The sequence below is a fragment of the Lycorma delicatula genome, chromosome 1, assembly GCF_047948215.1.
Source record: "Lycorma delicatula isolate Av1 chromosome 1, ASM4794821v1, whole genome shotgun sequence".
Classification (NCBI taxonomy): Eukaryota; Metazoa; Arthropoda; class Insecta; order Hemiptera; family Fulgoridae; genus Lycorma; species Lycorma delicatula.
Genome location: NC_134455.1, coordinates 86,473,993 through 86,500,679, shown reverse-complemented (window position 1 = coordinate 86,500,679; position 26,687 = coordinate 86,473,993).

The window sequence follows — 26,687 nt, the reverse complement described above, 5'->3', positions numbered from 1 at the left end:
TCGGGGTAGTCGAAGCAGAATGGTGCTCGGCATCAGTTTAGATATAAGGGGCGCGTTCGACAACGCCTGGTGGCCGTCCATCCTGGACGGCTTGCTGGGTGTTGGATGTCCGCGAGACATATATGAGCTGATTGTGGACTACTTTCGTGGTAGGGAGGTCCGATTGACCATCGGGGGTGAAACTTTGTATAAGGAGCCAACTAAGGGTTGTCCGCAGGGGTCTGTCCTCGGGCCTCTATTTTGGAACATCATTATCAACAGATTATTAACGTTGGATTGGGCGAGGGATGCACAAGCATCGTGTACGCAGACGATATACTGCTGCTTGTTGAAGGCGACACGCGAGCCGAAATTGAGGCCAGTGCATGTACTTCCCTAGATGTAGTCTCGAACTGGGGCGACGAGGCTAAGCTCCAGTTCTCACCCAAGAAAAGCAATTTGATTTGCCTAAAGAAAGCGAAATCCCTTTCAGTGCGGCGGGTTGTTAAAATGGATGGCGTTGGGATACCATACGCGACAAAAATTAAGTATCACTATACTTCCCAATTCCTGACCGGCCATGGAGACTTTAATAAGAAATTATTTGACCTTGGTTTAAAGGAGAGTCCGCTCTGCGACGAGTGCGGAGTCGATGAGTCTAGCGCTCACGTGCTATTTCACTGTTTGAAATATGAGGTTTTTTTTTTTTTTTTTTTTAGGGCGAGAAACGCTTGTGCGTTATCATCGCCCGGATCCTTTTTTATATAGAAATATAATGTTTTAAAACTATTCTAAAAGATGAATAAAACTTACAACTAATATCAAAGGTAAAAACTAATATAAGATCAAAGTAAATAGAATTTTACAAAGTCCAAGATGGGTGTAAAGGGCCCATTCTTGGATAACAAAAGACTAAAAACCATAAAAGATCTAATATAAAACTAAAATAACAAAATGAAATAAAACTTAGAACTAACACAAATTATATAATTAAAACTAGGTTAAAAATTTTTTTTTTTTTTTTTTTGTCTTCAGTCATTTGACTGGTTTGATGCAGCTCTCCAAGATTCCCTATCTAGTGCTAGTCGTTTCATTTCAGTATACCCTCTACATCCTACATCCCCAACAATTTGTTTTACATACTCCAAACGTGGCCTGCCTACACAATTTTTCCCTTCTACCTGTCCTTCCAATATTAAAGCGACTATTCCAGGATGCCTTAGTATGTGGCCTATAAGTCTGTCTCTTCTTTTAAAAATAAAAATTAAAAAGTTGAAAAAAACATAAAACTAACATTACTAAAATCTTACAACTAATATCACAGACAGTCATTAAAATATTAAAAATAAAAAAATAACTATATAAAATTTAACAAATTAGGAGCCTTTTACACTCCTTATGGGATAAAAAAAAATCAAAAACTCAGAAAAAAAGAAACTTATTAAAATCTCTTCCAGCATTAAAAAATATACGCAACGATGTTAAATTTTTTGCATTAACCCAGCACTTCGAAGAAATAAAAACAACCGGGTTAAAATTTCATTATCATTGCACAAGACACCACGGATGTTTCTGGGTAGATTAAATTTACGACGCAACGCCGCATAACATATGCAATCCACGAGTATATGGTGCACAGTCATGGGGCAGTTGCATCGTGCGCATAGGGGTGCTTGTCCTCTTATCATCAGGTAATCGTGTGTGATCCTCGTGTGTCCTATCCGCAATCGACAAAGGACTACTTCCTCACGCCGAGTTTTTCTGTATGAGGTGTCCCATGGTAACACAGATCTTTAATCTGTCGGAGTTTATTATCAACGGTAGCCGTCCAGTCACCTTGCCACCACGCTCTCAGTGATTGTTTTACACAATTAATAAAATCAGAGGTAGCAATTCGGTTGGTGAAAGGAGGCTGATTACATGCTTCTTTGGCAGCAGAGTCTGCATGTTCATTACCTGGAATCCCTACGTGGCTAGGGACCCAGCAAAAACTTAATTCTGTGTTGCGATTATTCAACTCAGCGATTGCGTTATAAATTTCAATGACGATAGGATGTTTAGAATAAAAATTTTTTAAGGCATGGAGAGCACTACACGAGTCACTGCAAATAAGAATTTTTCTATATTTAGGGTTAATGATGTTTAGAGCCTTATTTATAGCGTATAGTTCAGCGGTAAACACACTCGTAATACCGGGGAGACCAAACATATAAGTTCTCTCATTGACAACAAAAGCACACCCAACCGTATCGTTTTGTTTCGATCCATCAGTGTATACAACCGCGTCTGGTTTCGTCTTGGAGAGAACACACTGAAACATCTGCTGAAAGACGATAGATGGTGTTGATTGTTTATTACATGTAGTCAGGTCAAAATTAAAATTTATAAGGCTTATTCTCCATGGAGGATATGAGCAAGGGTACATAGGAAAGAATGACGGTGTGTCAACATTAATATGCTGCAGCAGACGCCAGGTACGGACACCTACAGGTGCAGTACGACGTGGATGATCCTCATACTTTTAGGAAAGTATGAAAGTATAAATCCTAATCTAGGGATTAGGATTTCTAAAGACTGACTCAAGAACCGGGTGATTTGGCTGTCCTCTGAGACGAGCAAAATAAGATAATAAGAGCTGGTCTCGTCTATCCCAAAGTGATGGTTCACCACAGTCTACAAGTAAGCTTGCGACAGGACTTGATCTAAACGCGCCTGTGGCAAGCCGAAGGAAAGCACGATGTACACTATCCAGCATTTTAAGCACGGTTTGACGAGCTGAAGAGTAGGCCACGCAACCATAATCTAAACGGGAGCGAACATTTAATACACTACCTTGGGGCACTCCATTCTCCAAGATGACACTATCTGAGAGCGAATCATCCACACGAACACGAGCCGTTCGGTGATTTAAGAATCCCCGGATAAAAGCAAGCATATTGCCCTTGATTCCCCATTCTTTGAGAGTTTTAAGAATAACACGTTGCCAGGCTGTATCATACGCCTTTTTTATATCGAAGAAGATAGCGACGAGGTGCTGCCGATTTAGGAAAGCGTTTTGTATGGCTGTTTCCAGTGACACTAAATGGTCAATAGAAGATCGTCCTTGTCGAAAACCACACTGTTCTGGAGATAGAAAGCCATGTTTCTCCAAGTACCATGTAAGTCTGCGGTTTACCATTCTCTCCATTATTTTACACAAAACGCTTGTTAATGAAATAGGGCGGTAGCTTGAGGGGTTCGTCTGGTCTGTACCAGGTTTTAGTAATTAGGAAGGTGTGATAGCATGGAAAGGCGAATGTTGTCCGGTCCAGGGTAAGTGTCCCGTGAATTTTTAAGTGCATGTAACAATTCTTTAAATACGAATGTAGTGTTTAATTCACCAACCCAATCACCAATGTTTAACGATAATACTTCTATTTGTAATAGCGATTTTCAAAAACTTGAAAATCGCTACTCCACCACTCTCTCTACTGTCTACTAGGCAGTCGTATCTCTCGCAGAAGTATCCTCTAAGTGTAATTCGGTCATGTAGAAGTTGAGTTTCTTGGAAACACATGATTAGTGGATCATGTGTGTGCGCTAGTACTCTAATATCTTCAATGCGGGACCGAATACTCCTAACATTCCACTGAATAATGTTCATAAGTGTAAAAAATAAATAAAAAAATAAATTTTGGAAATTATATAAAAATTAGTTGTACGTGATTCGGTTTTTCTTTTTTGTATTTTTTATTTTAAAGAAATCCGATGCCCTAGGGTCGGGTGGTTCTTCAACCATATCCTCCAGTATATGAGGTGATGGTGGAGGAGATTTATTTGAATGGGATGCTGTAGTTGACATCCCAGAGTAGATAGTTATGTGGGTTCTTATTAGGGGAGCTTATTAGGTGGATTACTGCCAGCTGTGATAGTCGCTATTCGTGGCGGTACGACTTTGGGAATAGGAACTTTCGTGTGTATCACATTGTTGGATTCACTAGCTGCGACGGAGGACTTTTTATTCATTTTTGTCAGCTCTGAGATAGTGGCTGTAAGTGAAGCTACTTGATCAGATAGCATCTGAACAAGTTTTTTAAGCTCATTGCAGGATCCGCACTGCTGATTATTAACATTTGTAGGAATTTGTTTAGATGTAGCGGTGGCAAAAGATACGTCTGGTTTAACCAGGTTCCGTGAATTGTTTATCTTTTTATATTCTCTACGTGCAGCCGGAAAAGATAGGTTTTGCTCCGTACAGATTTTGAGAATTGCCTTTTCTTCTTTAAAGGTTGGGCAATCTCGGGAGCGGGCTGTATGTGGACTACTGCAGTTTGCGCATTTTTCACTTTCTTCGCAGTTAGTGTCATTCTGACCTTCTTTAGCACATCGAGCACAGATCTCAGTTTTCGTGCAAGATGTTGTAGTATGACCAAAACCTTGGCATCTGAAACATCGCCGTGGGTTGGGTATTATTGGTCGTACCCGAACCGAGAGGTAACCCACTTTAATCTTCTCTGGTGGAACAGGGAGATTGAATGTTAATATAAGAGACGGTGTCGGTTCTTCTGTTCCGTTCTGCCGTTTCATTATACGTTTTACTTCAACAACTTCTTGGCGGCAAAGCTCATCAACTATTTCAGAGATATCTATATCTAGAAGGTCTCGACAAAACATTACACCCCGGCTCGTATTTAACGTTTTGTGGCATTCTGCACTTATATTTATACCACCCATATTACGGAGACGTAAGATAGATCGACTGTGTTCATCGTTGAATGTTTCAACCAGAATCGATCCGTCACGTAATTTCCTGATGATTTCCTTCCTGACTATTTCTGAGAACAACGAATCTAATATTTTTGTATTTCGATTCTAAGAATTGCTCTTCAGTAGGACTTTTATCCTCGTCAGACAAAGCTGACCGAGGTCTCTTCGCAAGACTTAATTTGGTGTTTTTTTCAGATGGACCACCAACCATCTTGGGATTTAATATAGGATCAGAAATTTTGGTCCCACGAGTACCGGCGAAAAATGGACCTCTCCAGCAGAGCGCACGCGTACTGGAGCTAGAGCTAAATACAACTGGGTTCGCCCTGGTGCCCAGAGGACATCGTTCGAGACTCACTACGTAGAGCCATTCACCCATCGGCACGATTTGTTCCCAGCTTGGGTTACGTTGCGTTTCGTAAGATGTCGCAACACCACCGAGTGTATATGTAAGAAATATCAGTGTAATTTGTTGTTGTGTAATTGTGTATGTTGTAATTTATGTAGTGTTCTTGGTGTAGTATATGCGTGTAATGTAAAGTGTTCCGCAGCTCATTGTATAGTGGGAAGGAAAGCTGTGGAGGCTAGGCCCGTGGGGACGCCAACCCCCAAAGTCTTAAAGAATAAGACTCCCCGTCGGGGGAAATATGAGGTGGTGAGAGAATTCACTCGGAGGAAATATCGCGGTATAGGGACAAATTTTGGGCATACCCAGGAAATGGTGGGCAGTAAGGCAGCGTGTAGGATTTTCACCGATTTCGTTGGCGAATTAGGTATCCTACGCAGCCGAGGGGCGAACCTGGCCTGTTTCCCTTCTCTTAGTTTGTAAGTTAGGTTAAGGTATTAATATTCTAAGCTTTTAGTTTTAGCACTACCGCTAAAGCATGCAGGACGCAGGATGATTCGGAGTGGACTGCAGGTCGGGTGTCCGCACTACAGACGACTTCTGGCCCTGGACGCTGAGGTGGTATATATACCCACGCGGAATACGCACCTACATCTACACTAGCACTCACAACCTACACTAGTCGGGCTAGTTCGCTAGTCCGACGATAATCCGTGTGGCTAACACTACACTCTTCCCCAGGCCGGAGCAACACACCTAGAAAAATATAAAAATAATATATAAAACCCCCAAAAATATAGCTGTACATTTACTACACTAACCGGCCTGGTTACATTTACACAAATCTTTCTATCTTCTCTTTTTCTTCCTTCCTGTCTGGGACTTCGAAGCTATACGTGCTCGCTCTCGAGCGGGCTCGGCTAGTTAGGAGCCCCTGGGGAAGTTTTTCCAAGTCTCTGGTCATGCTGAGAGGTACCTCCACGTGGTCTCCGCTGGTCAACGGCGTCTCTCTTCTTAAAGTAAGGATAGGGACTGTCTTTGTTTTGTATGAGGCCGGCTACCTTTCATAGCCGGCCGAGTAAATGTAAATTCATTTAGTTTTGTTGTGCCAAGTTTGACTTGCATTTGCTTGAGACGACGGCTAAACTTTGACGAGGTATGGCCGGCGAATTGGTGGTGGTGTTCGCTGGATGGGGTGCAATGCTCTTGGCCCAACGCGGGAGATGACTTTCGTACTCAGGGGCCCGGGGGTCAGGAGTGCGCACCGGGTCGAAAGACGTGTCCCTTTAGTCCAGATACTCTGGTCTCCTGAAGTGCGTTCAGAGTACTGCGGTTAAATTTCTATTTGGTGTTTTTGGCTGCTGGCCGAGTGTGGACCTTCCAGTGGTTTCAGTCTAGCTGAATAGAGCGATTGTGATTGCAGTAAGTACTTTCCAAGTTTGTCTCATCTCACTTTCTTCGGAAGGTGACTGGAGTAGTTTTATACCACGCGTACCTGCTTCCTCGGGGCTGAAAGGTGGCAACGACTTCTGGTTGTAAGTTCCCGTTACAAGCAAGGGAATATTTTTGGCTTTCCCTAGTCCTGTTTGCACTCTTTTCAGAGCGAGGGCCGTTGTCCGTGGTTTTGCGGCTAAAAGGTACAAAGAGTGACAGGGGAATAAAGAAGGTCCCCAGCTGTCCGTGGCTCGCTGCGGGCAGTAGTCACATACGTGGGTTCGCCCAGTGTCATTGTAGAAAGAAGTCAGCGAGTATGTCTCGACCCGGTAGTAGGCAGGCTAGGGTAATCTCTTGGCCAGTTTAGATGACCATCTGGTAGTTCGGCCTGATCGCAAGCGGAGAGCTGAGATTTCACCACCTCTCTGTTGCTCGGAGAGTGAGTTCTCTGAGGTAGAGATGGTTAGGGCTCCAACCCGGGAGTGTGTTAATGATCCTTTGGTGGAGGATTTCGTGGCTTCCCAGGGTGTACCTGGGAGCTCCGAGGCTATGCTGGCGGCTGCTCGACAGAGCTTAGACTATCTCTTTGACTTTGTCGAAGGACCCAAGAGCGTCAGCGCAAGTGCGAGGGGCAGAATGTTGCCCCGTTTGCGGCATGTTAGCGGTGTGCTGTCTGCCTTGGCAGATGGTTACGAGAAGTTGGCCTCGAAGCCCGCCGAGGTCAAAGTTGTAGAGGTCCCGACGCCTGCCCCGAGGCAGCAAAGGCGTTTCGCTGATGTTGTCAAGGGGAAGAGTGAGGCTAATCAGGCTTCCAAGCAGGTTCTGTTCGTGAATCAGTCTGAGGGGTCTACTAAAACTAGTAGACAACTCAAGGAGGACTTTCAGGTTGCTCTTCGCAGTAACCGAAAGTCTCTCAAGATTAGGGAAATTAAAGAGACCAGCAAGGGTCTGGTAGTGGTTGCAAACGATAAGGAGACAGTCCGAGTCATCCAGGAGTCTCCGGAGGTGAAAAAGCTTGAGGTCCAGGTCGACCCCAAGCGTAAGCGTAGGCCCGGGGTCATTGTCTACGACATTGACCGGCGGTTATCTGATAAGGAGGTTTTGTCTCTCGTGAGGGAGCAAAACACCGAGTTGGATGAGGCTGCTTTTGAGAAAGAGTATAGGCTACTCTTCAAGACCGGCCGCCGTGAGGCTCAGCGGTATCATGGCGTGTTTGAACTTGGTGCTGGTCTCTACCAGAAATTTGTGTCAGAGGGTAGATTGTATGTGGATTTTACTTCTTGCAGGGTTAGGGAGTACATTGATGTACAAAGGTGCTTCAAGTGCTGTCGTTTTGGTCACAGGGCCAAATTCTGTAAGTAGGCGTCAGTCTGCGCGCATTGTGGCGCAGAAGGTCACAAGCGCGACGACTGTCCGCAGAAAGCCGAGGCTCCATCTTGCGTTAACTGTAAGAGGTTACGCAAAGAGTGCAAGCATTCGGTCAATAGTAAGGACTATGGCTGTTACTTACGTGCGGTAGAATTGTGTTTCAATTCCTTGGATAGTTAGTATCCTTCTTTGGGGCATTGTGTTTGCACACAGTTAGGATAGTTGTTGTTGGAGTCTCGGGGTTGTTTTTCAACACCGCTCATGTAGTTGGGCGATCTGCCAGGTCGTTAAGTTGTTCTTTAAAATGATCCACCTCATTTCTGATGCGGAAGGCTGTATTTTTATTGCGAAGCCAAATCGCTTCTTTGGCAGTTATTTCTCGACCGCGGGTTTCTGTTGGTGTTGCTCTGCTTGCAGAGTTGATTCTGCATTGGACATGGGTGGATTTGGCGGTAGGTTTTTCAGTCCCAGACTTGTCTGGGCAGCGTTATTTTCTTTCTTGATGGTGTCGGCCTGGTAGAGTGTAGGTAACCTAGCAGCTTACGCTGCTGTAATTACTGACTAGTCTTGGCTCCTCGTACTGTGTTGGCGCTTGCGGGGCCTTGTCCCGTAGGACTCTCGGGTGGCTAGGGCACCGCCCAGGCAGTTAACTGGTCAGAGGTAGGCGCTTTGGCACCGGCCTCGGTTAGATTAGTATTAATGGAGGTTGTGTTCGGGTGGTTCGCTCCCCGTGCACGATTATTAACTTTAGCATGGCGATTTGTCGAATTGGAGTGCACACCTAATGGGGTTATTGGGTTAAATTGGTTGTGATCGACCAGGGTGTATTCCAAGAGGCCCTCCTAACCGGAGCTGAAGTGGGAGATTAGAGGTTATACTCAGCTCCCGACAGACCAAACTTTAGGACCTCTGGGACTTAGTTTATTGTTTATCTAGCGGCTGTGCTCCAATCGCTTAAATTCATACGATCCGTTGCGGTTACCGAAATTGCTGATAGATATGCTGTCGTGGCGTACTTGATTCATCTGCGGCATGGAATAATTTAGACTGATTGTGGTAGGCGCGGGGTCTTCTTCTCCGCGATTTTAGGCTTTTGCTTAGTTCTTGAGGGCAGCGTGGTAGCGTTAGGTGCCAGCTGTCTTCTTCAGAAGGCAGGACTCATACTATCTCTCGTGACGAATTACTGATGTAGATGTCCCTCGGGGCATCTCCCCGGCCACGGGGAGATGCTACCGATGCAAGAAGATGTTCTCCGTTAAAGCAATTACTGGCAAGGAACGGGGGGGGGTGGTGTAGCGACCTGACACGCTACGAGGTTGGAATCTTCTCCCCTCGGGGGGGAATTGAGATGTCCCTTTAGTCCCCCTTGGGGGCGGATGAGGATGTTATAGTAGTAGTCTTTATAGTAAAAGTTTCGCGGCAGTTGGAAACAACTGTCGCTGCAATATTGTTGGACTTGCCCCTCTGAACAGACTAGTTGCTCCGAGAATTTTAAAAACACGCGATCTTGGTCGCCTGTCCGGTGACGGACAGGAGATCTGAGTCCAGCAAGAAAAGCGGGCAAACCCGTGGAGTCGTCTGTGAGTACAGAGGGCTCCTCGGCGTAGAAGTGGGTTCTCGGGGTGGCTGTCTGTGAGGAGTTTCAGCACTATGGCGGTACTATGCACGGGTGTCCTCCCGGCGGTTTATGCTATATGGGTAGCGGGGCGGGAAGAGAGCCGACCAATGCAATGAGTGTCGGCAAGGGTACGGCCCTCGTAAAGACTTCGGTAAGAAGGCTGGTGGTCATTAGGCCAGCGGGGTCCGGGCGTCCTTCTCTCCCCTCTCACGGTTCGCGCTGTAACCTGGAAGGGAGCAGTTGCTGCCGTGTCTGTGGTAATGAGCGGGATAGCGGTCGGGCTTGCGCACTCAGATGGCGAACTCTGCGTACGTCGGACTCACCCGTCCTATTCCGGTGGGCGGCCCCGTGATGTTAGGCGCGCGTACGGTGCGTTTTTTCGGGATAAGATAGTGCCGGGCCTGACTTCCCTCGTATGCGGTCGTCAGGCTTTCCTTCAGTTTAGTGACCCATGTATGGGTGATGCCCATACATCCATACGTGATGTTGGGTGGCATGCCACACTCTTCACCTGTGCATGGTAGGCCCACGGGTATACGGCGTCCGGAGGGGACTGCAGGGTAATATATGCCCTAGAACAGCCCTGCTGATCCTCTACGCACGCTTTCTAATATTGCGTTGGTTCAAGGGCAAACTAATGGTTAAGGTTATTATAGGAATTTAGATTTTGTTGCAGCGGCCTTGTTGCGGAAATTATATTTGTGGATTTGTGTTAATTTAATACCTTAGCTGTAAGTTTGTCACTTGGATTTATTGGTTTGTTTAAATTGAGTACTTATAATAAAATGCCGAGCTTTGTGTTCCCCGGCCATAGATATCTGGGGCCGGGAAACCCAGTAAATAATGGTGTGCCTGTCGACAGGGACAATGAGATTGCGATGAGGCATGACATTGCCTATGAGAATGCGAGTTCTAGGCGTGCGGTCAGGAAAGCGGACCGAATAGCGATCAAAGAATTCGCAAAGGATGCGGTAAAGAGTGGAAACTGGCACAGTGTGGTCGGTGCAGCGGGTCTCTCGGCGAAGTATGCGGCCGAGACAGTAGTAGGGGTGCAGTACCCAAGGATTAAAGGTGGGTGCAAAATCCCCTACGAGGACTTGGATAGAGAAGAGCGAGTGAAAGCCCGCAGCGCCATGCTAGAAGAGGCCAGAAAACTCGAAGGAGGAAAGAAACCGCGGAAAGAAAAGCCGACTACATTTAGTAGTGTAGTGGCGGCGGGGCTGAATGTTGGTAGGTCCCTGGAGAAAGCGCCAAAATACGTGGAACAAGTCTCTCCGAGGCAGGATTATGACTACCGTCGAGCGGTGCCTGCGGGAAGCTCCTACTATGAATACGAACATCATCGGCAGGAGACGGAGCGAGCCCAAAGGCGAAGGGATAAAAAGCGGCAGTCAGAAAAATGGCTGCAGAGGCAGCTAACCTTGCGGATGGAGGAAATAGAGCGGGAAGAGGAAGAAGAAGAAGAGCGGAAAAGAGACGAAGAGGTGCACAAAAGGATCGTCCAGCAGAATAAAGCTAAGGCGAAAGCTACAGCTAATGTTGGGTCGAGCCCGATGAGCCCACTGAGTCCGGCAACACGCGCGGAAAGTATTGTTTGCGGTGAATCGGATGCGGTAGCAACCAAGACTGGAGAGGAAGCCGACGAAGTGTCAAATTCGGAGGCTTCCGAGGAAAAAATCAAGGCAGCACCGGGGTATTTGGTTAACTGGCATTTCTCCCACCACCACCCCATTCGGACGCCCTAGAGCATAGACCAAATGTTCCGTGCCACCCGACGGGGAGTCTTATTCTTTAAGACTTTGGGGGTTGGCATCCCCACGGGCCTAGCCTCCGCAGATTTTCTTCGCACTATACAATGAGCTGCGGAACACTTTACATTTTACACATATACTACACCAAGAACACTACATAAATTACAACATACACACATACACAATTACACAACAACAACCTACACTGATATTTCTTACATTTACACTCGGTGGTGTTGCGACATCTTACGAAACGCAACCGTAACCCAAGGTGGGAACAAATCGTGCCAATGGGTGAATGGCTCTACGTAGTGAGTCCCGAACGATGTCCTCTGAGCACCAGGGCGAACCCAGTTGTATTTAGCTCTAACTCCAGTACGCGTGCGCTCTGCTGGAGTGGTCCATTTTTCGCCGGTACTCGTGGGACCAAAATTTCAGTTCCAACAATTAACACAATGATGGTTGGTGGTCCATCTGAAAAAACCACCAATTCAAGTCTTGCGAAGAGACCTCGATCAGCTTCGTCTGACGAGGATAAAAGTCCTACAAAAGAGAAAGAATCAAAATATAAAAATATTGGATTCGTTGTTCTCAGAAATAGTCAGGAAGGTGGCTCCCTTCAAAAGGTCTCACCGTTTTTAATAAACAAAACCATAACAGGTGCAAGTGGCTCCCCGAAGAATATCAGGAAATTACGCGACGGATCGATTCTGGTTGAAACATTCAACGATGAACAGAGTCGATCTATCTTACGTCTCCGTAATATGGGTGGTATAAATATAAGTACAGAATGCCACAAAACGTTAATTACGAGCCGGGGTGTAATTTTTTGTGAGACCTTCTAGATATAGATATCTCGGAAATAGTTGATGAGCTTTGCCACCAAGATGTTGTTGAGGTGAAGCGTATAATGAGACGGCAGAACGGAACAGAAGAACCGACACCGTCTCTTATATTAACATTCAATCTCCCTGTTCCACCAGAGAAGATTAAAGTGGGTTACCTCTCGGTTCGGGTACGACCATTCATACCCAACCCACGGCGATGTTTCAGATGCCAAGGTTTTGGTCATACTACAACATCTTGCACGAAAACTGAGATCTGTGCTCGATGTGGTAAAGAAGGTCACAACGACACTAACTGCAAAGAAAGTGAAAAATGTGCAAACTGCAGTGGTCCACATACAGCCCGCTCCCGAGATTGCCCAACTTTTAAAGAAGAAAAGGCAATTCTCAAAATCTGTACGGAGCAAAAACTATCTTTTCCGGCTGCACGTAGAGAATATAAAAAGATAAACAACTCACGGAACCTGGTTAAACCAGACGTATCTTTTGCCACCGCTACAACTAAACAAATTCCTACAAATGCTAATAATCAGCAGTGCGGATCCTGCAATGAGCTTAAAAAACTTGTTCAGATGCTATCTGATCAAGTAGCTTCACTTACAGCCACTATCTCAGAGCTGACAAAAATGAATAAAAAGTCCTCCGTCGCAGCTAGTGAATCAAACAGAATCGTACCGCCACGAATAGCGACTATCACAGCTGGCAGTAAGCCACCTAATAAGCTCCCCATAAAGGGAACCCACATAACTATCTCTTCTGGGATGTCAACTACAGCATCCCATTCAAATAAATCTCCTCCACCATCACCTCATATACTGGAGGATATGGTTGAAGAACCACCCGACCCTAGGACATCGGAGTTCTTTAAAATAAAAAATACAAAAAAGAAAAACCGAATCACGTACAACTAATTTTTATATAGTTTCCGAAATTTATTTTTTTATTTGTTTTTTACACTTATGAACATTATTCAGTGGAATGTTAGAGGTATTCGGTCCCGCATTGAAGATATTAGAGTACTGGCGCACACACATGATCCACTAATCATGTGTTTCCAGGAAACTCACCTTCTACAACATGACCGAATTACTCTTAGAGGATACTTCTGCGAGAGATACGACTGCCTAGTAGACAGTAGGGAGAGTGGTGGAGTAGCGATTTCCATGAAGAATGGGGTGTCAGCTACAAGAATTCAACTAACCACTGTCATTCCTGCTATTGCAGTAAAGGTCACTATTCCCTTCAAATTGCATATCTGCAATCTGTATCTCTCATCGAACACTGGGTTCAGTGCTTTAGATGTCTCAAATCTCCTTACACAAATACCATCTCCATCGTTAATAGTAGGAGACTTCAATGCCCATCATATTTCCTGGGGCTCAACCTTCTGCTCCACTCGAGGAAATATGATAAACAGATTGAGACAAGATTTTGACCTTTGCCTACTGAATAATGGATCACACACATTTATGTCCTTATCAACTGGTGCTGTATCTAACCTTGATCTTTCCATATGCTCACCGAATGTACTCCCTCATTTTAATTGGTCGATTTGTGATGACTATCACGGCAGTGATCATAGACCAATTATTATTAGTTTCGGTGTAGACTGCGAGATTAAAAGATGGACGATGGAGCGAACATCCTCGACCAATATTCTTCTTTTACGTCCATGATACTTAAGAATGCCAACAGGTATATCCCACAAACATCGGGTAATCCTAGACGTCCTTTCGTTCCATGGTGGAACGATGAATGCAAAATTGCTATTAGGAATCGACGGCAGGCACTACGTAAATTTAATCGTAGGCCCACAACAGAACATCTAAATTTATACCGCAGAGCTAGAGCGGTGTGCCGTCGAGTATTCTTGGACGGTAAGAGGAATTCATGGACGAAATACGTGAGCACTATCTCACGCACTACTTCCACGTCTACTGTATGGAAGAAAATTCGTGCAATCTTCGGATCACCGAAACAATCTATTCTTGGTCTTATTGATGAAGGAGAACTCCTTTCATCATCCTCGGAAGTGGCAAATAGTCTAGCAAAATCTTTCCGCTCGGTGTCTCTCACCTCATCATATAATTACGATTTTCAACGGTACAAGATACAAATGGAGGTGTTGTCGTTAAACATTGGTGATTCGGTTGATGAATTAAACACTCCATTCGTATTTAAAGAATTGTTACATGCACTAAAAATTCACGGGACACTTCCCCTGGACCGGACAACATTCGCCTTTCCATGCTTTCACACCTTCCTAATTCGGCACTACAACAACTTTTGAATATTTTCAACGGTTTATTCTCCGAACAAGTCTTCCCACCCGGCTGGTCAGAAGCATTTATTATACCAGTACCAAAACCTGGTAAAGACTAGACGAACCCCTCAAGCTATCGCCCTATTTCATTAACAAGCGTTTTGTGTAAAATAATGGAGAGAATGGTAAACCGCAGACTTACATGGTACTTGGAGAAACATGGCTTTCTATCTCCAGAACAGTGTGGTTTTCGACAAGGACGATCTTCCATTGACCATTTAGTGTCACTAGAAACAGCCATACAAAACGCTTACCTCAATCGGCAACACCTCGTCGCTATCTTCTTTGATATAAAAAAGGCGTATGACACAGCCTGGCGACGTGGTATTCTTAACACTCTCCAAAAATGGGGAATCAAGGGGAAATTTGCTTGCTTTTATCCGGGGATTCTTAAATCACCGAACGGCTCGTGTTCGTGTAGATGATTCGCTCTCAGATAGTGTCATCTTGGAGAATGGAGTGCCCCAAGGTAGTGTATTAAGTGCCACCTTATTTTCTGTAGCCATAAATGATATTACCAAATGTGTTCAGGCTCCTGTCTCATGCTCTCTATTTGCTGACGACTTTGCTATCTACATTGCAAGCCGTTCGGCACCTACAGCAGAGAGACTACTGCAGAACACTATATATCACCTTGAAGCTTGGTCCAGGATTACTGGTTTCACATTTTCATCCGAAAAAACAAAATGTGTAGTTTTTTCTCGGCTACGAAACCCTTCTATTCCGCAAATTTTTCTGAACGGTGAGACTATTACTATCTCTAATTACGTCAAGTTTTTAGGTTTATTTTTTGATAGCCGTCTTACTTGGGTCAAACATTTAAAAGAATTGAAAACAAAATGTTCCAAAATTTTAGATATGATGCGAGTCCTTACTAACACCAACTGGGGAGCCGATAGATCATGTATGATACGTTTTTACTATTCCTTTGTTCGCTCCCGTTTAGATTACGGTTGTGTGGCCTACTCATCAGCTCGTCAAACCGTGCTTAAAATGCTGGATAGTGTACATCATGCTTTCCTTCGGCTTGCCACAGGCGCGTTTAGATCAAGTCCTGTCGCAAGCTTACTTGTAGACTGTGGTGAACCATCACTTTGGGATAGACGAGACCAGCTTTTATTATCGTATTTTGCTCGTCTCAGAGGACAGCCAAATCAGCCGGCTCTTGAGTCAGTCTTTAAAAATCCTAATCTAGGAAAGTATGAGGATCATCCACGTCGTACTGCACCTGTAGGTGTCCGTACCTGGCGTCTGCTGCAGCATATAAATGTTGACACACCGTCATTCTTTCCTATGTACCCTTGCTCATATCCTCCATGGAGAATAAACCTCATAAATTTTAATTTTGACCTGACTACATGTAATAAACAATCAACACCATCTATCGTCTTTCAGCAGATGTTTCAGTGTGTTCTCTCCAAGACGAAACCAGACGCGGTTGTATACACTGATGGATCGAAACAAAACGATACGGTTGGGTGTGCTTTTGTTGTCAATGAGAGAACTTATATGTTTGGTCTCCCCAGTATTACGAGTGTGTTTACCGCTGAACTATATGCTATAAATAAGGCTCTAAACATCATTTACCCTAAATATAGAAAAATTCTTATTTGCAGTGACTCGTGTAGTGCTCTCCAAGCCTTAAAGAACTTTTATTCCAAACATCCTATCGTCATTGAAATTTACAACGCAATCGCTGAGTTGAATAATCGCAACACAGAATTAAGTTTTTGCTGGGTCCCTAGCCACGTAGGGATTCCAGGTAATGAACATGCAGATTCCGCTGCCAAAGAAGCATGTAAACAGCCTCCTTTCACCACCCGAGTTGTTACTTTTGATTTCATTAACTATGTAAAACAATTATTAAGAACAAGGTGGCAAGGTGATTGGACAGCTACTGTTGATAATAAACTCCGTCAGATTAAAGATTCTGTGTTACCATGGAACTCCTCATACAGAAAACCCCGGCGTGAGGAAGTAGTTCTCTGTCGATTGCGGATAGGACACACGAGAGTCACACACGAGTACCTGTTTACAAGAGGACAACCACCTCTATGCGCAAGATGCAACTGCCGCGTGACTGTGCGCCACATACTCGTGGACTGCATATGTTATGCGGCATTGCGTCGTAAATTTAAATTACCTAGTAACATCCGTGGTATCTTGCGTGACGATAAGGAGGTTTTAAACCGGATGTTTATATTTTTACATAGTATAGGGTTAATGCAAAAAATTTAATAAGTATGTGTTCTTTCGTAATTGTATGTATTGTCCTATGTATTGTTTTTGTTATCCGAGTAGGGAGCCTTTTACACTCCCTATCGGATTTTTTTTTTTTTTTTTGTTTTTTTTTTCTCTATATATATATATTCATTTTTTTTTTTTTTTTTAAACTCGTCTGTGATATTAGTTGTAAGATTCTTGTGATATTAGTTAAGTAGTTAAGTTTTATCTCCTTTTTTAGTTTTAAATTTTATTTATTTTCAATGTGATAGTTTTTAACATAGTTTTAAGTTACATATTAGTGTTTTTGTTATCCGAGAATGGGCCTTTTACACCCATTCCGGATTTTGTTTCTGTGATAGTAGTTTTAAGTTTTAATTTTATCTAAAAACCTATAATTATTATTTTTTATTTATTTATCTATTTATTTATTTTCCGGGCGATGATAACGTACTTCCGTTTTTCGCCCTAAAAAAAAAAAAAAAAAAAAAAAAATGTTCCGTGCCAAGAACGGCTACTGTGCCTCGAAATCGGTTTAGCGACCCAAATCTTAAAAGCTCCTAGTGAGCTACCTAACGTAAGTGAGCGAATCAAGTAAGGTGCCGTACAGCACCCGCTTAAGTGTCCCAATCACTCACTTGTCCAACATAAAACTAGATCGGGGAGGCGCACCCCTTGTAACAATTTAAAACTATATATATCTATTAATAAAAAAGACAGCAATTTTGGCTGCCACGCCTCGGTCGCTGTATGCCAGCTAGTACCTGTCCACCATTTAACAGCGCTTGGAGCTGATTTGGCTGATGGCCAGCCCTATTCCCAAGGTTGGTTTCCAGCAGCAGAGCTGTAGGAGTCCAATTACATTTACATTTGATAATCCCTTAAAATTAACGATGACGGTTGAACATAGCAACCTCATCGAGGAACTCCCACACGGTCCGACGTGTGCGGCGAGGCAGTGTGGCTCTCGCCACACTGCCTCGCCGCTTGTGAGCGGCCAGGTTTCCCCTGACCTCTAAGTTCCAGGGTGGCTCGGTCTCTGGCCCCCCCAAGAGCAGGGCATACGTACATCATATGCACATTCGACTGGACCTCCCCGCAGACACACAACTCATCAGCCACCAGGCGAAACCGAAACAGATATTGGTTCAGATTAACATGGTTGGTGAGCATCTGGGCACCCGACGCCCTTAAAAAAGAACTTGAGGCATACCATCCTCCCAGATCCTGTATAAAACTATACAAGGATCTTCCCTTAGTCGTGGTGTGCCATTCAAGCTGCCATGCCTCCATCGCGAGGCTTTTCCCCGACGGGGAGTCTTATTCTTTACGACTTTGGGGGTTGGCATCCCCACGGGCCTAGCCTCTGCAGCTATTCTTCCCACTATACAGTGAGCTGCAGAACACTTTACATTATACACATATACTACACCAAGAACACTACATAAATTACAACATACACAATTACACAACAACATCCTACAATGATATTTCTTACATTAACACTCGGTGGTGTTGCGACATTTACGAAACGCAACCGTAACCCAAGGTGGGAACAAATCGTGCCGATGGGTGAATGGCTCTACGTAGTGAGTCTTGAACGATGTCCTCTGGGCACCAGGGCGAACCCAGTTGTACTTAGCTCTAGCTCCAGTACGCGTGCGCTCTGCTGATGTGGTCCATTTTTCGCCGGTACTCGTGGGACCAAAATTTCTGATCCTATAATTAATCCCAAGGTGGTTGGTTGTCCATCTGAAAAAACCACCAAATTAAGTCTTGCAAAGAGACCTCGATCAGGTTTGTCTGACAAGGATAAAAGTCCTATGGAAGAGAACTACAAATCTTTAGACTTGAACCTTAAAAATATTCGATTCATTGTTCTCCGAAATAGTCAGGAAGGTGGCTCCCTCCAAAAGGTTTCACCTTTCCTAATAAATAAAACTGTAACAGGTGCAAGTGGCTCCCCGAAGATCATCAGGAAATTACGCGACGGATCGATTCGGGTTGAAACATTCAACGACGAACAGAGTCGATCAATCTTACGTCTCCGTAATATGGGTGGTATAAATATAGGTGCTGAAAGCCACAAAACTTTAAATACGAGCAGGGGTGTAATTTTTTGTCGAGACCTCTTAGATATACATAACAATGAAATAGTTGACGAGCTTTACCACCAAGATGTTGTTGAAGTGAAACGTATTATGAAACGGCAGAACGGAACTGAAGAACCGACACCGTCTCTTATATTAACATTTAATCTCCCTGTTCCACCAGAAAAGATTAAAGTGGGTTACCTCTCGGTTCGGGTACGAACATTCATACCCAACCCACGGCGATGTTTCAGATGCCAAGGTTTTGGTCACACTACAACATCTTGTACAAAAACTGAGATCTGTGCTCGATGTGCTAAAGAAGGTCACAATGACTTAACTGCGAAGAAAGTGAAAAATGTGCAAACTGCAGTGGTCCACATACTGCCGGCTCCCGAGATTGCCCAATCTTTAAAGAAGAAAAGGCAATTCTCAAAATCTGTACGGAGCAAAAGTTATCTTTCCCGGCCGCACGAAGAGAATACAAAAAGTTAAATAATTCACGGAACCTGGTTAAACCAGATTTATCTTTTGCCACCGCTACATCTAAACAAATTCCTACAAATGTCAATAACTAGCAGTGCGGATCCTGCAATGAGCTTAAAAAACTTGTTCAGATGCTTTCTGATCAAGTAGCTTCACTTACAGCCACTATCTCAGAGCTGACAAAGATGAAGAAAACGTCTTTCGTCGCAGTTAGTGAATCCAACAATGTGATACACACGAAAGTTCCTACTCCCAAAGTCGTACCGGCACGAGTAGCGACTATCACAGCTGGCAGTAAGCCACCTAATAAGCTCCCCGGAAAGGGAACCCACATAACCACCACCTCTGGGATAGTAACTGCAGCATCCCATTCAAATAAATCTCCTCCACCATCACCTCATTTACTGGAGGATATGGTTGAAGAACCACCCGACCCTAGGGCATCGGAGTTCTTTAAAATAAAAAATACAAAAAATAAAAGCGAATCACGTACAACTAATTTTTATTTAATTTCCGAAATTTATTTTTTTATTCATTTTTTACGCTTATGAACATTATTCAGTGGAATGTTAGAGGTATTCGGTCCCGCATTGAAGATATTACAGTACAAGCGCACACACATGATCCACTAATCATGTGTTTCCAAGAAACTCACCTTCTACAACATGACCGAATTACACTCAGAGGATACTTCTGCGAGAGATACGACTGCCTAGTAGACAGTAGGGAGAGTGGTGGAGTAGCGATTTTCATGAAGAATGGGGTGTCAGCTACAAAAATTCAACTAACCACTGTCATTCCTGCTATTGCAGTAAAGGTCTCTATTCCCTTCAAATTGCATATCTGCAACCTGTATCTCTCACCGAACACTGAGTTCAGTGCTTTAGATGTCTCAAATCTCCTCACACAAATACCATCTCCATCGTTAATAGTAGGAGACTTCAATGCCCATCATATTTCCTGGGGCTCAACCTTCTGCTCCACTTGAGGAAATATGATAAACAGATTGAGACAAGATTTTGACCTTTGCCTACTGAATAATGGATTACACACATTCATGTCCTTATCAACTGGTACTGTATCTAACCTTGATTTTTCCATATGCTCACCGAATGTGCTCCCTCATTTTAATTGGTCGGTTTGTGATGACTTTCACGGCAGTGATCATAGACCAATTATTATTGGTTTCGGTGTAGACTGCGAGATTAAAAGATGGCCGCGGAGATGGATTGTTGAAAAGGCAGATTGGAACGGATACCATAAAGCATTCCAATCTCAGTATGACGATGGAGCGAACATCCTCGACCAGTATTCTTCTTTTACGTCCATGATACTTGAGAATGCCAACAGATATATCCCACAAACATCGGGTAATCCTAGACGTCCTTTCGTTCCATGGTAGAACGATGATTGCAAAAATGCTATTAGGAATCGACGGCAGGCACTACGTAAATTTAATCGTAGGCCTACAACAGAACATCTAAATTTATACCGCAGGGCTAGAGCGGTGTGCCGTCGAGTATTCTTGGACGCTAAGAGGAATTCATGGACGAAATACGTGAGCACTATCTCACGCACTACTTCCACGTCTACTGTATGGAAGAAAATTCGTGCAATCTTCGGATCACCGAAACAATCTATTCTTGGTCTTATTGATGAAGGAGAACTCCTTTCATCATCCTCGGAAGTGGCAAATAGTCTAGCAAAATCTTTCCGCTCGGTGTCTCTCACCTCATCATATAATTACGATTTTCAACGGTACAAGATACAAATGGAGGTGTTGTCGTTAAACATTGGTGATTCGGTTGATGAATTAAACACTCCATTCGTATTTAAAGAATTGTTACATGCACTAAAAATTCACGGGACACTTCCCCTGGACCAGACAACATTCGCCTTTCCATGCTTTCACACCTTCCTAATTCGGCACTACAACAACTTTTGAATATTTTCAACGGTTTATTCTCCGAACAAGTCTTCCCACCCGGCTGGTCAGAAGCATTTATTATACCAGTACCAAAACCTGGTAAAGACCAGACGAACCCCTCAAGCTATCGCCCTATTTCATTAACAAGCGTTTTGTGTAAAATAATGGAGAGAATGGTAAACCGCAGACTTACATGGTACTTGGAGAAACATGGCTTTCTATCTCCAGAACAGTGTGGTTTTCGACAAGGACGATCTTCCATTGACCATTTAGTGTCACTAGAAACAGCCATACAAAACGCTTACCTCAATCGGCAACACCTCGTCGCTATCTTCTTTGATATAAAAAAGGCGTATGACACAGCCTGGCGACGTGGTATTCTTAACACTCTCCAAAAATGGGGAATCAAGGGGAAATTTGCTTGCTTTTATCCGGGGATTCTTAAATCACCGAACGGCTCGTGTTCGTGTAGATGATTCGCTCTCAGATAGTGTCATCTTGGAGAATGGAGTGCCCCAAGGTAGTGTATTAAGTGCCACCTTATTTTCTGTAGCCATAAATGATATTACCAAATGTGTTCAGGCTCCTGTCTCATGCTCTCTATTTGCTGACGACTTTGCTATCTACATTGCAAGCCGTTCGGCACCTACAGCAGAGAGACTACTGCAGAACACTATATATCACCTTGAAGCTTGGTCCAGGATTACTGGTTTCACATTTTCATCCGAAAAAACAAAATGTGTAGTTTTTTCTCGGCTACGAAACCCTTCTATTCCGCAAATTTTTCTGAACGGTGAGACTATTACTATCTCTAATTACGTCAAGTTTTTAGGTTTATTTTTTGATAGCCGTCTTACTTGGGTCAAACATTTAAAAGAATTGAAAACAAAATGTTCCAAAATTTTAGATATGATGCGAGTCCTTACTAACACCAACTGGGGAGCCGATAGATCATGTATGATACGTTTTTACTATTCCTTTGTTCGCTCCCGTTTAGATTACGGTTGTGTGGCCTACTCATCAGCTCGTCAAACCGTGCTTAAAATGCTGGATAGTGTACATCATGCTTTCCTTCGGCTTGCCACAGGCGCGTTTAGATCAAGTCCTGTCGCAAGCTTACTTGTAGACTGTGGTGAACCATCACTTTGGGATAGACGAGACCAGCTTTTATTATCGTATTTTGCTCGTCTCAGAGGACAACCAAATCACCCGGCTCTTGAGTCAGTCTTTAGAAATCCTAATCTAAGAAAGTATGAGGACCATCCACGTCGTACTGCACCGGTAGGTATCCGTACCTGGCGTCTGCTGCAGCATATAAATGTTGACAAACCGTCATTCTTTCCTATATATCCTTGCTCATATCCTCCGTGGAGAATAAGCCTTATAAATTTTAATTTTGACCTGACCACATACAATAAGCAATCAACACCATCTATTGTCTTTCAGCAAATGTTTCAGTGTGTTCTCTCCAAGATGAAACCAGACGCGGTTGTATACACTGATGGATCGAAACAAAATGATACAGTTGGGTGTGCATTTGTTGTTAATGAGAGAACTTATATGTTTCGTCTACCCGGTATTACGAGTGTGTTTACCGCTGAACTATACGCTATAAATAAGGCTCTAAACATCATTAACCCTAAATATAGAAAAATTCTTATTTGCAGTGACTCGTGTAGTGCTCTCCAAGCCTTAAAGAACTTTTATTCCAAACATCCTATCGTCATTGAAATTTACAACGCAATCGCTGAGTTGAATAATCGCAACACAGAATTAAGTTTTTGCTGGGTCCCTAGCCACGTAGGGATTCCAGGTAATGAACATGCAGATTCCGCTGCCAAAGAAGCATGTAAACAGCCTCCTTTCACCACCCGAGTTGCTACTTTTGATTTCATTAACTATGTAAAACAATTATTAAGAACAAGGTGGCAAGGTGATTGGACAGCTACTGTTGATAATAAACTCCGTCAGATTAAAGATTCTGTGTTACCATGGAACTCCTCATACAGAAAACCCCGGCGTGAGGAAGTAGTTCTCTGTCGATTGCGGATAGGACACACGAGAGTCACACACGAGTACCTGTTTACAAGAGGACAACCACCTCTATGCGCAAGATGCAACTGCCGCGTGACTGTGCGCCACATACTCGTGGACTGCATATGTTATGCGGCATTGCGTCGTAAATTTAAATTACCTAGTAACATCCGTGGTATCTTGCGTGACGATAAGGAGGTTTTAAACCGGATGTTTATATTTTTACATAGTATAGGGTTAATGCAAAAAATTTAATAAGTATGTGTTCTTTCGTAATTGTATGTATTGTCCTATGTATTGTTTTTGTTATCCGAGTAGGGAGCCTTTTACACTCCCTATCGGATTTTTTTTTTTTTTTTTTGTTTTTTTTTTCTCTATATATATATATATTCATTTTTTTTTTTTTTTTTTTTAAACTCGTCTGTGATATTAGTTGTAAGATTCTTGTGATATTAGTTAAGTAGTTAAGTTTTATCTCCTTTTTTAGTTTTAAATTTTATTTATTTTCAATGTGATAGTTTTTAACATAGTTTTAAGTTACATATTAGTGTTTTTGTTATCCGAGAATGGGCCTTTTACACCCATTCCGGATTTTGTTTCTGTGATAGTAGTTTTAAGTTTTAATTTTATCTAAAAACCTATAATTATTATTTTTTATTTATTTATCTATTTATTTATTTTCCGGGCGATGATAACGTACTTCCGTTTTTCGCCCTAAAAAAAAAAAAAAAAAAAAAAAAAAAATGTTCCGTGCCAAGAACGGCTACTGTGCCTCGAAATCGGTTTAGCGACCCAAATCTTAAAAGCTCCTAGTGAGCTACCTAACGTAAGTGAGCGAATCAAGTAAGGTGCCGTACAGCACCCGCTTAAGTGTCCCAATCACTCACTTGTCCAACATAAAACTAGATCGGGGAGGCGCACCCCTTGTAACAATTTAAAACTATATATATCTATTAATAAAAAAGACAGCAATTTTGGCTGCCACGCCTCGGTCGCTGTATGCCAGCTAGTACCTGTCCACCATTTAACAGCGCTTGGAGCTGATTTGGCTGATGGCCAGCCCTATTCCCAAGGTTGGTTTCCAGCAGCAGAGCTGTAGGAGTCCAATTACATTTACATTTGATAATCCCTTAAAATTAACGATGACGGTTGAACATAGCAACCTCATCGAGGAACTCCCACACGGTCCGACGTGTGCGGCGAGGCAGTGTGGCTCTCGCCACACTGCCTCGCCGCTTGTGAGCGGCCAGGTTTCCCCTGACCTCTAAGTTCCAGGGTGGCTCGGTCTCTGGCCCCCCCAAGAGCAGGGCATACGTACATCATATGCACATTCGACTGGACCTCCCCGCAGACACACAACTCATCAGCCACCAGGCGAAACCGAAACAGATATTGGTTCAGATTAACATGGTTGGTGAGCATCTGGGCACCCGACGCCCTTAAAAAAGAACTTGAGGCATACCATCCTCCCAGATCCTGTATAAAACTATACAAGGATCTTCCCTTAGTCGTGGTGTGCCATTCAAGCTGCCATGCCTCCATCGCGAGGCTTTTCCCCGACGGGGAGTCTTATTCTTTACGACTTTGGGGGTTGGCATCCCCACGGGCCTAGCCTCTGCAGCTATTCTTCCCACTATACAGTGAGCTGCAGAACACTTTACATTATACACATATACTACACCAAGAACACTACATAAATTACAACATACACAATTACACAACAACATCCTACAATGATATTTCTTACATTAACACTCGGTGGTGTTGCGACATTTACGAAACGCAACCGTAACCCAAGGTGGGAACAAATCGTGCCGATGGGTGAATGGCTCTACGTAGTGAGTCTTGAACGATGTCCTCTGGGCACCAGGGCGAACCCAGTTGTACTTAGCTCTAGCTCCAGTACGCGTGCGCTCTGCTGATGTGGTCCATTTTTCGCCGGTACTCGTGGGACCAAAATTTCTGATCCTATAATTAATCCCAAGGTGGTTGGTGGTCCATCTGAAAAAACCACCAAATTAAGTCTTGCGAAGAGACCTCGATCAGGTTTGTCTGACAAGGATAAAAGTCCTATGGAAGAGAACTACAAATCTTTAGACTTGAACCTTAAAAATATTCGATTCATTGTTCTCCGAAATAGTCAGGAAGGTGGCTCCCTCCAAAAGGTTTCACCTTTCCTAATAAATAAAACTGTAACAGGTGCAAGTGGCTCCCCGAAGATCATCAGGAAATTACGCGACGGATCGATTCGGGTTGAAACATTCAACGACGAACAGAGTCGATCAATCTTACGTCTCCGTAATATGGGTGGTATAAATATAGGTGCTGAAAGCCACAAAACTTTAAATACGAGCAGGGGTGTAATTTTTTGTCGAGACCTCTTAGATATACATAACAATGAAATAGTTGACGAGCTTTACCACCAAGATGTTGTTGAAGTGAAACGTATTATGAAACGGCAGAACGGAACTGAAGAACCGACACCGTCTCTTATATTAACATTTAATCTCCCTGTTCCACCAGAAAAGATTAAAGTGGGTTACCTCTCGGTTCGGGTACGAACATTCATACCCAACCCACGGCGATGTTTCAGATGCCAAGGTTTTGGTCACACTACAACATCTTGTACAAAAACTGAGATCTGTGCTCGATGTGCTAAAGAAGGTCACAATGACTTAACTGCGAAGAAAGTGAAAAATGTGCAAACTGCAGTGGTCCACATACTGCCGGCTCCCGAGATTGCCCAATCTTTAAAGAAGAAAAGGCAATTCTCAAAATCTGTACGGAGCAAAAGTTATCTTTCCCGGCCGCACGAAGAGAATACAAAAAGTTAAATAATTCACGGAACCTGGTTAAACCAGATTTATCTTTTGCCACCGCTACATCTAAACAAATTCCTACAAATGTCAATAACTAGCAGTGCGGATCCTGCAATGAGCTTAAAAAACTTGTTCAGATGCTTTCTGATCAAGTAGCTTCACTTACAGCCACTATCTCAGAGCTGACAAAGATGAAGAAAACGTCTTTCGTCGCAGTTAGTGAATCCAACAATGTGATACACACGAAAGTTCCTACTCCCAAAGTCGTACCGGCACGAGTAGCGACTATCACAGCTGGCAGTAAGCCACCTAATAATCTCCCCGGAAAGGGAACCCACATAACCACCACCTCTGGGATAGTAACTGCAGCATCCCATTCAAATAAATCTCCTCCACCATCACCTCATTTACTAGAGGATATGGTTGAAGAACCACCCGACCCTAGGGCATCGGAGTTCTTTAAAATAAAAAATACAAAAAATAAAAGCGAATCACGTACAACTAATTTTTATTTAATTTCCGAAATTTATTTTTTTATTTATTTTTTACGCTTATGAACATTATTCAGTGGAATGTTAGAGGTATTCGGTCCCGCATTGAAGATATTACAGTACAAGCGCACACACATGATCCACTAATCATGTGTTTCCAAGAAACTCACCTTCTACAACATGACCGAATTACACTCAGAGGATACT